At 36.3% G+C, this 12703-nt stretch overlaps 1 long non-coding RNA gene across 1 annotated transcript in view; it reads right to left on the bottom strand.

Annotated features, from left to right (window-relative positions):
* Positions 1–2243: 2243 nt before the first annotated feature.
* The window catches only part of LOC134470418 (uncharacterized), an 88719-nt gene continuing 78259 nt past the window's right edge, over positions 2244–12703 (bottom strand). The window contains exons 2-3 of the long non-coding RNA XR_010039267.1: positions 3239–3397; positions 2244–2355 (exon numbers count right to left, since the gene is read on the bottom strand). This is a non-coding gene — a long non-coding RNA (uncharacterized LOC134470418). The remainder of the gene's footprint in view (positions 2356–3238; positions 3398–12703) is intronic.

Consider the following 12703-nt stretch of genomic DNA (forward strand, 5'->3'; position numbering starts at 1 on the left):
CATCCACCTACTCTGAGGGCAAGAACCAAGCCACCAGGACAGTTTCTATGCCCCAGAGTCTCTAACATTGTTCCCACAAGGCAGTCCTAACCCTCCTGGTCCACTTTCCCCATTCCCTCCTTGCAGAGACCACAATAAAGATTTTTATCACAGTTCTGCAGCCTGCTAGAACTGACCCCATGTTCCTACGTGTGACCCCGTAGTGTGGCACACCCCGTTCTCTTGGTATTTGTAGCAAACCATCTCTTCAAATATAGTTGTCTCTTGACTTGTTGACCTCACCAGAACTAAACCATTAGCTGTATTTTAAGTCAGCGTAAGACTAAATTATTTACTTTGTCTGAAAGTTCCACAAGGAATCAGAATGTCTTTTTTCAGAGAACATTTTTAACATTATCTTTTTTCATATTTTTAAAATTCATCAGAAATTTATTCTTGAGACAATAATAAATAAGTAATGTTTTCTAGCAATATGTCACTTAACCACCTTCCTCAAGCTTTGCAGTAGGCCCTCGTCTCACCTTGCTTTATTTTTTCTGCTTTTTAGAATTCAGCCACACTGAATGCTTTCCTCTAAACTCCTTAGGCCCTCTTGTTCTGTTTCTCTGGCTGACAGGGAATATTCTTTGTCTTCATCTCAGGCAAGGCCTCTTGGTACTCAGAAGTGGACCTCTGCCCGAAGCCTCCTTTCTGTACTTTATCACTATCTTTTCATTTCATCCTGGTTTTTTCCACGGTACTTACTGCAATTACAAATTCTTTTGTTTCTTGCTGGCATTTTTGCTTTTTTAATTTTCTTTGCTTTTGTTGAAAGTGTGTCTGAGAATAGAGGTTTGAACAATGTCAAAATTCTTTTGTTTCTTGCTGGCGTTTTTGCCTTATTTTTAGTTTTCTTTGCTTTTGTTTATTTGTTTGTTTTTGTTTTTTCTGTGCGTGGAGAGGGGGTTGAACTCAAGACCTTGTGTGTGCTACCACTGAGCTGCATTCCCAGCCTGCTTTACTTTATTATATGTTTCCCTAAGAGCCAGAAATTCAGTCTGATTTATCACTGCTTTAATTTGGAACAGTGCATAGTAGGTGCTCTCTATAATTGATGATAATCAATAAGCCAGCAAAAGAGTATACTCAAGAAGGACCACAGTGCTGAGTTGGAAAAAATACTGTGACTAAATAGTGAAGAGATCATGTTCTGTAGACCATGCTGTTAGGGGATGGCAAGGGACAAGTAAAAAGCTCTGTCGACCAGGTGGGAGAGTGAGACAGACAGGAGCACTACACTTCCATCACCACTTAGTATCCACACCTCTGAATGAAGACTTCCTGGGCTGAAGGCCTGGAAGGCACTTGCTATTATCAATATTTACTCACCAGTAGTATGGGATTCAAATGTCCAACCAGGATTATTCTAATAAGCAATTATTTTGAACCCTAGGGAGATCTTGAATGGATTTCTATTCTTCTTTAAAAGGAAAACAGACATCATAGAAAATGAAATATTTAAGATAAATATCACCACACATTAATTCGGGCATTATATGAATTCTGACATCACAAGTGAAAACAATTTCAATTCCACTTAAAAGATGTCAGACTCAGGCAATTTTACAACAGGAAATGGAAAAAGGTTAAGGTTTTAACTTGATTCAGGTGTCATTTGATATATATACATAGGAAATTAGGTCACTGAAAATAATTTTTTTCAATCAAGAAATTTATAGCCTGGTATAAAATGATGTTCCAATTCATTTTAGCTAGTGTTTCTCCTCACTGGTATTTTGTAACATTGTGTTACACAGACTACTTAAAAGCTACAAACAATACATAGTTTGAAAAAAGACTTCTACACTTATTATTCTTACTAATTCTTTAATAGCAGTGAATTTAAACTACTAAACACAGTCATTCAAGAAAGAAAACTGAAGACTACCATTTGTCCAAATGCAGGTGACTATAATCATGCAGGAAAGATTTACCAGCATCAAAGTCACACAATTTATGGAACAAATGGGGTCAAGGGAAGCAAGACCAAAGAAGTATGGATGAATCTGTTTTTGTTCTGTGTGCATGTGTGTATATGCGTGCATATATGCTGGGGATGGAATTCAGGGCACTACGTATGCTAAGCAAGTGCTCTACCACTGAACTATACTCCCAATTTTGTTTTTTATTGCTTTATAAATATCTATGTAACTAGTATTCCAGACGCAACTTGAGTATCACTTTGCATGTGAACACTTGCCTTTTCCTCTTCAATTGGATTCATCATCCTCTCCTCAGTTTTCTGAAGAGTAAACCTCTATTCTCAGACACACTCCATTAGGTAATGGATCAGCCTCCCTCCTCAAGTGCCAGCTCCTTAAAAAGAGAAATCCTCTTTTAATCAACTTCAAATCCTTAGTCCCAGAACAATGTCAAGCATTCAAGAAATATTTGCTTAATAAACAAAGTAAATAAGTACTTAATTGATGCCCTCTTATCCAACAAGTGCAGCTCACTCAAGTTAACCTTACCTTTGGTTTGTAAGGTCTAGTGGATACAGAGGCCTCATTTCTGTATGCGTTCCCTCACCCTATTTTGCTGGGAGAAAACAACTTGCCTGAAGTTTTCTGGCACAAGATGCATATACACAGCGGACATCTCCAATCCAAAAATCTGAAATCCAAAATGCTCCAAAATCTAAAACTGTTTTGCTACCTGCATGATGCCAATGTGTGGAAAATCCCAGACCTGACCTTAAGTGATGAGTCACAGTCAAAAAGAGCACCCTAAAAATGTATGAAATTAACTTCAGGTCATATTTGTACAGTATATATGAAGTATAAATAAATATGTATATATAAATACTCCAACATACCTAAAACAAAATTTGAAACACTTCTGGTCCTATGCAGGCATTTTGGATTTGTACACCAAGTTAGCATGCATAGTCATAATAATAATAATAATAATAAGAAGAAGAAGAAGAAGAAGAAGAAGAGAATACTGTCATACAATGTAATAGTAATTTCTATAGTCATATTCAAAATTAAAATCCATGAAATTTAACCTGCTCTACAAATAAAAGCCCTAATTTAAGAAATGTTTAAAAATACGCTTGCAATCTTTTTTAAAGAAAGTTTAAAGTATGAAACATGCAAGTTGCTATACTAATTTCCTTATAAAATATATCCAGTAAAGAGCTGCTTCTAGACATAATTTATACATTTAATATGCCCAGCTATAAATCACAGCCACTCACCATGGGGTTTTCTATTGAAATTGTCCCACTCTTCATTAATTTTACTGCCTAGAAATTCAGTTGAATATTAAGCAGTTAATTTTTCAAGTAGTAGCGTAAGTTTCCTTTTTATCCCCTCTTCGTGAAAGATGGTGATGGGAGTGAGTGTTTTCCACATTTCTGTAGAGACAAAACAGTCTTTCTGAACTAGATTGCAAACAAAATACTTCTATTTGATACAGAAGTGACTTTTCTTATTTCAAGGGAATTATAAAATATGTATCTTTAAATGAGAAAACCTCGCCACATTAGAGATATGAATGTCATGTCCTTCCAATTGTGAGAAATAATTGTGATTCATGAGATTATGTTCCATTTTCCCCACTAGAGCGCTCATTCTGTCACACACTGGGTGTTGATCCTTGGCTTGGATAATATGGAACCTGTAATGATCACACTGTGTCACCCCAAAATGACACAGAGTAAGTGTGCTGTAATATGATCTGCACCATGGGAATGCGTCCTGTTCTCCAATCTGTCTTTATAAGTAAGTTGCAGTCTCCTTTAACTCTTTACAAAAACAACCAGCTTTATGTTTTCCACCGACAGTATTAAAAATGACTGAATTCATTCAAATATAAAATAGATCCTAATTCTGATAACTGGCAAGTACCTTTCAAACACTGTCTGCTAGATATTAATTTCCTGTTTATAGCACCATTTTTTTCTAAATTGCTCTTCCCAACCACGTGAAGGGTTCTAAAAAATATATTTTATGTAAAAAGAGTACAGAAATGTGGCATATAAAAAAAAAGTAAATGTTTGTATGCTGCTTGCAATTAATTAAAAGTATAGCATTTCCACCCAATTAAATGAGAAAAATGATTATATATCAGTTATATTGAAATAATTAAAAGGTCATCAATTTCCTGTCATGAAATGTGATATTGTTTAATTACATTCCATGAACGTATTGACCAGGCCATTGGACAGACCACTCTGCTGAGAAATTATCATCTTAACAACGAACTGATATCCATTGAGTGGGTTGTAAGTCTGTATCAGAGATTTTTGTAAATAGGATTCAAAAGGATGATAGATACTGAAAGACAAAGTTGGCTAGGACTAAACAAAAAAAAATTTATTCATAGAAACACAAAATTTACTTACATTAAGATATAGAAAAATTCCCTGGCAAGAATGTTCATCCACATCAGATTATTGCTACTTGGCAAATAAAACTACAGAAAAAATGCAATTTAATAGACTATTTTTCAGGACAATCATTACTGTCATTTCCCCTATATGGTCTAAGTAGTGAAAAGAAGACAATCTCTAAGAATAGTGTGTAAGTACCACGTGCTAATTGATTGTGCCACTGGAGCAGCTAAGGATACTGGGTTCCGGAAAGATAACAAGATTAATTCTATTATCACCCAATCATCTGTTTATGTCACCCAGGAAAACTCTGCATAGTAAATCTCTACTGATGAGCTGGAATAACAAAATATAGTATCTTCACCCGAAAGTTTCATAGCAAGTATTACACACCCCACTGTTGAAATCAAGGTCAATTAAATTCTTAACATATGGTTTTTGGTACATGGATTAATAACTGATAAAACACTTTATTGTTGCCTCCTTCCCCATGGTAATCTGTACCTCCATCCCAGTTGCTTGAATCCTTTGCAAAAGTCATGTCGTTCCACTGGCTGAGCCTGCCACTGGCATGAACATTCCTCCTCCCTTCCCATTCCCCTAGTGAACAGTTGTGCGTCACCCAGACTCAACTCACAAATCTACACTCCCACTAAAGACCCTCTAGCACTTGACATTGGTTCCCCTAACCCCTATGTTTGCTTCTGGCCATGTTGCTGACTTGCTATATATGGAAAACAACACAACTTTCTGCCCAGCCTCTGACTGACATTCTGACCCTCAGGTGGTTTCCTATGGCTTACTATGAAGCTGGTTAATAGCAAATAACTCAGCAAGCCTTATAATTATGTGAGAGTATGTGAAAAGCCCAGCAGAGCACACAGCACACACAAGCACATAGCAAATGGTAGCCTCCTTGATGCTCCCAAGGTCCCCTCCAAGGAGCACTACTGTCAAGCAAAATACTAACATGACAGTGTATCCTGCCCAGATCAGCACGCTCCCTAGCTGCTCTCATAACCTTATTATTGGTTTCTATATGTATCAGCCAGCTTTCCCTTACTGTACCAAAATACTTCAGGCAATAAAGTTAAAAAAGAGGAAGGATTTATTCTGGTTATCATTTTAGGCCATACTCTGTTGGCCATATTGCTTGTGAGCCTATGATGAGGTAGTATATCACAAGAGTGAAGGAGGAGGAACCTATTCACCTTATGGGTGAAAAAAAGACAAAGGAAGAGACTGGCTTCCCATAAGGGCACACCCCCAGTGACCTACAAGCTCTTTCTAGGCCCCACTTCCTAAAAGCTCCACTACCTGCCAATAGCACCACAGCTTGGGTTCCTGCCTTCAACATATGGATCTTCAAGGACATACCAGAGCAAAAGGAGAGCACTGCACCTGTGTGTATGTGGGTTTTTATTTTTTTATTTTTAGTGTCACATCCTCTACCTTGTCTATCTGATGCCCAACAGATTCCCAGAGGAGAATAAAGTGTGGACATCTATGAAGGCCTGCAGATACATAATTAAATGGAAATAGGATTATCCATGAATAACTATAACATGAGGCAGCAAATAATGCTGCTCTAAGTAGCTATGATTGCAGCTCTGTAGAATAAGACAAGGAGAAAGTTCCCTCCACGAAGAAGGGCTAGGAAGCTCTATGAGCTGCAGGATTTGGTGTGACCTTGAGACAGGGAAGACTTTGAAAAGAGTAAAATACGACAATAAAACAAAAAAATCATCCATCAATACGCACTGATCTGACGACACACCTACTCCAAAACAAAACAAACAAGAACGCTTTTTTGAAAATGAATAAATTGCAAGAACTTCAGACCTACCAGCTAGTAAACAATGGAATAAACTGAAGGTTAAGTAAAAAACAACAAAAAAAAAATTGAAATTCTGAAATAAGATTAAACAGTTAAAATCAACAGAATAATATAATCAAAACAGTAGGCTAGTTTTTAAATTTTAAAAAATATGTACAAAGTAAGATAAAAGAGGTGTTTTATTTCTTAAGAAACATTTTAAATGAATTAGAACAGGGTAAGTTTTGAGGCAGCTTTGCGGCAGTTGATTATTCAGTTAAAAATTCTTTCTCTCTTCCTCTTTCTTTCTTTCTTTCTTTCGATTCTCATGAAACGATTCTTTCGAATCATTCACCAAATTAGATTATAGGAAAAATAAAAATTAAATATAAAATATAATGTAGGAAATAAATAGAAGAAAATAAAATAAATATCCATCATTCTTGGAGAATTTACTAAACTTAGAACACAAGCATTAGCGTATTTAAGTTAAAATGTTAAGCTCCTGTCCATCCAAAATAAATACAAAGAAAAAGAAGGTGAAGAGTAATAGGAAATACAATATAGATAATGTATTGATATCTTTATGAAAAGTTTAGTCAAACTGAATGTTAAAATACTAAATTCCTAGTAGAGTAATGATGCAAATAGACTATTTCCAAAAATGAAATATAATTAATCAAAAACTCTGTAGAAAATGTTTTCCTTTACTAGTAACCAAAGAATAGCAGAGAAAGATAACAATGAAGAACTATTTGATCCCTATTAAATTAACAAAGTTTTTTTAAAATAATGACCTCCCCTGTTAATGAGGAAACTATGAAAGAGTGGTCTTCAGTATTGCTAGAATTTTTGTCTTAATTTTTTTGGAAAGCAATGTGGCAAAGAGTCTCATGATTCTTAATCCCTCTGATGCAATAATTCCACTTTTGAGAAAATAATTCTGGATATTGAGGAGCATTATTTACAATAAGCAAAAAGAAAATCAGAAATAATCTGAACAAAAGCATAAAAAGTACATATATTGGCTTCATTATGTATGATGTAACTTTTAAAAATTGCATTCATAAAGAATATGCAAGTATGGAAATATAACATTAAATGTAAAAAGTATTAATACATATATGATATCTAGAATTAGATTGAAAAAGTAAAGTAAATATTAGAATAAAATATCAACTGCGTCTACCTGGATAGTGGAAACGGATAATATATATATATATCAAGTATGTGTAAAAAAAAACTTTTTAAAACTCAAAAACCCTCTCACTATAAACTATGTTTTTGTCATTGCCAAACTCTTATAGTATGTGACATAAAGCTTTATTAAAAAGTAAAACTTTTAATTAAATTTTGTCTCTCTAAAGTTACCAGGAAATATTGTTTTTTTTCTTTTAATTGTATACATAAAAACTGGCTTTTGTTTTTAATTTTTACTGTTGTTATGTAAAAAAACAAAAATTACAGGGTGTAATTTTTCTCAAAGGACAATACAAACTACTTTCCTTCTGAGGCAATAGTACTCTGGTATAACATTTTAAAACCCCACTGATCATTCCACAATGATCATAGCATATATCTACAGGCCTAACTTCCCCCATAAATTTTAAAATTCAAATAACAAATGATTTTTTCTGTGTTTTTTACTTTTTTGTTTTGTTTTGTTTTTTTAATCAATACTGGTGATCGAACTCACAACCACGCACTTACAAGGCAGGCATTTATGTCACTGAGTTAAAGCATCAGGCCCTATTTTGTGTTTTTAAAAGAATTTAAATATTATGTATGGCTCTAATCTCATTAGCAATTAATCTTTAAACTCTTTGCCCATTGGAGATGACATATATAAATCATTTTGACATTATTTTTAAAGAATTTTAAGAAATCATCTGTCAAATCATCTTAAATTCATCAAAAGATCTTCCACTGTTAAATTTGGCAAAAACAGAGCTTGCAGTGAAAGACAGGGTTAAAGAAAACAGATTCCAGGTTCTAATCCCTGAGCCAGAAATCAACAGACCAGGGGATAGCACAGGCATGTCCTGGGTCCAGAGAGCCACATGGGGCAGAGCTGTCCAGATCTGGCTTGGAAACCAAGGCTGGGATGCAGCTGGAGAAGGGCTTGCATGCAGAGGCTTTCAGGAAAAGTAATTTACATCTCCTCTTAGTCCTGTACCTTCCTGTGTTGGCGCTCTCTCTTCCACTGGGTAGAAGCCAGCTCTGTAGAGCAGCAGCTAGCTCCTCTTGGTCCCTGCAAGAACCCTGTTCCATAGATCAAGAAGGGTGCCTTTGTGAAACATGCTCTTGCCTTCAGGATGTAGGAAAGACTTTGCATTTCTCACGTAACTTACCCAGCTCATTTCACAGCCCTAGTGAGAGACTGTGACTTTCTGATGCACAGTGTCTAGACAGTATGACATTCTAAATGGGGCTAGCAACTTCACCATTGCATGAAAATCTCAACAAGAGGAACTGTCCAGATCTGTAGCCACTGGCTTCAAATGAAAATTAAACAAAATTAAAAATTCAGTTCCTCAGTCGTCCAAGCCATATTTCAAGCTTAGCCACATACTGGACAAAACAGATAGACCATTCCCACCATCACAGAAACTCATGCCACAAAACACAAGACATGCTACAAAGCACTCTTGTAGAAGATCCAGGATCCAGAAGACAGTAATTAGGTCTGTTCCTCCATTCATGATCCAGAGCTACTTAGAGGGTCTGATCAGAAAAACCCCAGGGAAAAGGATTCAGTGCTATTAGCATTTAATTAATTAATTAAAATTTGCCTTCAGCCTCATATAAAATATATCCCTGCTTGTGGTCAGCGGTTGCATGCAGACTTTTGTCATTCTGCTGACGGACCACACATTCTCATTGATCAATTCTAAATTGGATTATTGTTAGTTTTAAAAGCGCCTGAGCAGCAGAAAGTGGCTGTGGTGGCAGGCAAAGGAGAGATTGATAGCAGAATAAACAGGGAAAGTGACAAGATTCGCGGCTGAATTGATCACTGTCAGCGAGTCCGTGGTCAGCCATCTGCCCTTTAGTGCCCAAAGTAAACATCAGAATAATGTTTAGACAAACACATTTGATTTTTGAGGTAATGGGTATGTCAACTAAATGACAAACCTTAGAAAGGTCAAAGGGATATCCATTTTTCAGACTTTTTCACCCATTAATTGTTGATTTTGGTAACAGTGCATTTCCAGGCAGTGTGGAGAAAACACTGGCTTGCATGTGCTCACAAAGATGTCCCCCACTTCCCTCAGAGTCCACTGGTCCTCAACATTTTTCACCATAATAAAAATTTCGTTGCAACTAGGGAGTTCATTTTTTAAAAATGCACGCTTCATTGATGCAAAGAGTTAATTGTATAAAGAGAATCTCATAAGTAAGAATCTTTCTATTCCTTAAAAGGGGACCAGTTCATCAGTGTCCACTGGAATCACATGGAGGTTGCCATGATTTGTAATAAAATGAAGCACAGAAAATCACTGCATAACTGACCATCAGCCAATTCCAAAAGCAGGATGCTATTAGTGAATCTCAATTACCCATTATTATAGTTTTAGTATAATCCACCATTGGCTGGACCATTTTAATATCGTTTTCCCCTTTATGAAATCATCCATTAACTATTCTACTCAGAAGGCTGACCAGACACTAATGGCAACTGCACGGGAACACTAAAATTAACGTGGTTTTCTCTTCATAAGAGGGATTTTTCTTTGCTCTCAAGATATGTGACAGGGAAATCAGATAGAGGTGGAATGTGGTAGAAAAACTGGCTTTCTTCTTAAAGGAGTCACCCAGAACAACTCTGCTTCCCACAAAACATCATGAAAGGTTGGAAGTTGCTTCTTGTATATCATAATCTATCAGTGTATTGGAGTAATGTCATTGACCAAAGCGCAAGAACTCTAAACTCATCAAATACACCCTTGAATTTAGGGAAAAGTGGTGAATGTAGCTGGGCTCTTCCTGTAGAACCTGAATGCAGTGGCAAAAGACATGCCCTTCAGGTAAAATTATATGATGAGAAAGGAAGAATAAACCATATTATCACCTATTTCCTTAGCTGTTCAAAATCCCAGCATGCTTACTACATATGTTGTGACTATTTAGAACCAAACACTTATATTTGCCATGTGGTGGATATCCAAATCAGCTTGTGTTGCCATACAAAATACCACAAACTTTGTTGGTTTACATAACAGAAATTTAGTTCCTTATAGTTCTGGAGACTTGAAGTCCAAAATCAAGATTCTACGATGGTCAAGTTCATCTTCTCACTCTTCTCATGATGTCCTCATTTAGGAAGGAGAGTAGAGGGAGAGAGAGAGAAGGAGAGAGAGAGAAGGAGAGAGAGAACATGCATGAGGAGATTGACTGTGTTTTCTTCTTCTAAAGACATTAATTCCACACCAATGGCCCAACCCTCATAGTCTTATCCAAACCTAATTACTACTGAAAGATCCACCTCCAAGTTCCTCCAAGTCCCATACATTAGTTATTAGGGCCACATTTGTTGTTAGAGCATCAACTTAGGAATTCAGGGGTATGTAATTGAGTCCATTGTGAGAGACACACAGTATTAACATTTAGGGGTGGAATCTTTGATGCTCCCCAAATTCCACTTTTGTGTATTTCTAGTGAATTATACTTTTCTACCTTCATGAAATTCAAGTTAGCCTTATGATTAGTTGTGGCTAATAAAATATGGGGCACATTACTTCTCACATTGTATTACTCCTGCTCAGCTCTCCTGCTATATCTTCCCTAACAGCAAGTCCCAAAGCTCCTGGTAAGAGTGATGGTGTCATAAGATTACACTCTAGCTACTACCTCTGCAGCAGAACCAAATAACAAAAAGCAACAGGCTCATTTACATAAAAAAACAAGAGTCTGCAGAGAACACAGAGCCCACGAGTCCCAAATCAGCAAAAGAATGTGCTTCAAAAGCTAGCTTTTTAGCCAAGAAAAAAGAACTCCTAACAAAGGCCATGGCATTATAATTGAGAAGATCATTTTTAGTGAAAGAAACCAGACATAAAATGCCATATATTGTGTGCTTACATTTACACAAAATATCCAAAATAGATAAAACCATAGAGACAGGAAACAAACCCATAGAAACAAATTACAGATTGTCAGAGGCTGGCAGAGGGTGAGTAGGGAGTGACTTCTTACTGGATATGGGGTTTTCACTGGGTTGATGAAAAGGTCGTGGAACTAGATAGTGGTGAGGACTCACAAGATTGTGAATGTACTTAATAATGTGGAACTGTACATTTTATTGTGATTGAAATGGTAAGTTCTATGTTATGTAGATTTTACCACAATATAAAAACATTATAGGAAAAAACCAGCATATAAAATCAAAGAAGTGACTGCCTCCTGACATTCAGAATTTAAAATCTTAATTGGATTGCTAGGTACGGTACAGATCTATAACATTAAAAATGACTGATTGAGAAATTAAAGAGTAATAAAAAGCTAAGAAAAGAGACACTGTGCCAGAAAGTGAATAGACAGAAAATGTCTATACTGCACAAGAGGTAGCACTAACAGTTAATCTCACTGCCTGAGATGTATTCCCCATCCACATAGCTGCTATTAAGATGACAACAAAATATAGGGTATGTCTTGTCCACAGTGCCTCTCTTTCCCCCTCCTCTTTCTCTCCTCTCATCATGATATTCTGCCATGATATTCTGTTCTGCCTAACCGCAGGCCCAGATGCAATACAGCCCAGCAACCATGGACTAACACCCCTAAAACTGTTAGCCAAAATATGTCTTCTGTTTGAATTGATTTTTTCTGGATATTTTGTTATAGCACCTGAAAGCTGATAAACAAAGATGCAAAAAGGGGACAGACCAAATGGGAAAAGAGAAGGTGGTGTGAAGGGAGAGAATAGGGTCAGGAGAGACAGCGATGGAAACAAGAAGATCCAGGCCTCCATGATATGAGCAGCTTTCCTCCACTCAGGCCTTTCTACCATGCCATTTGTGCATTTGAGCCTGTCCAATTGTGGATTGAAACTTGTAAAACTGAGCCAAATTGAATCTCTCCTTTAAATTATGGGAATTATGATACAAATGACTAGGACATTCCATAAGGATATCAATGTATACTAATAGCTTACCTGCAAGTGGGAATAACACTCCACTTTACAGAAAGCCAGTGTTTATGTACGTGTCCAAGTTTAAAACTAAGCTGAGGTAAAAACAATTTTTGATCCTTTTTTCAGTTATACAGTAAAATTTACTTTCCCTCCTTCTGTGTACAGTTCTGTGAATTTTACCACATACATAAATTTGAACAACATAAAGAGAAGACAGGACAGTTTCATCACCCTAAAAAATTTACTATTCTGTTACTTTATGGTCACAGTCTTTCCTCCAATGTCACCCCTATAACCAATGATATGGTACCTAGATCTATTGCAATCTTTTAAAAAATATCAAATAATAAAATTATATACTAGGCAGCCTGTTGAAAAC

This window comes from Cavia porcellus, unplaced genomic scaffold (assembly GCF_034190915.1).
Source record: "Cavia porcellus strain 051 isolate PalLab524CR breed Dunkin Hartley unplaced genomic scaffold, mCavPor4.1 scaffold_15, whole genome shotgun sequence".
Lineage (NCBI taxonomy): Eukaryota > Metazoa > Chordata > Mammalia > Rodentia > Caviidae > Cavia > Cavia porcellus.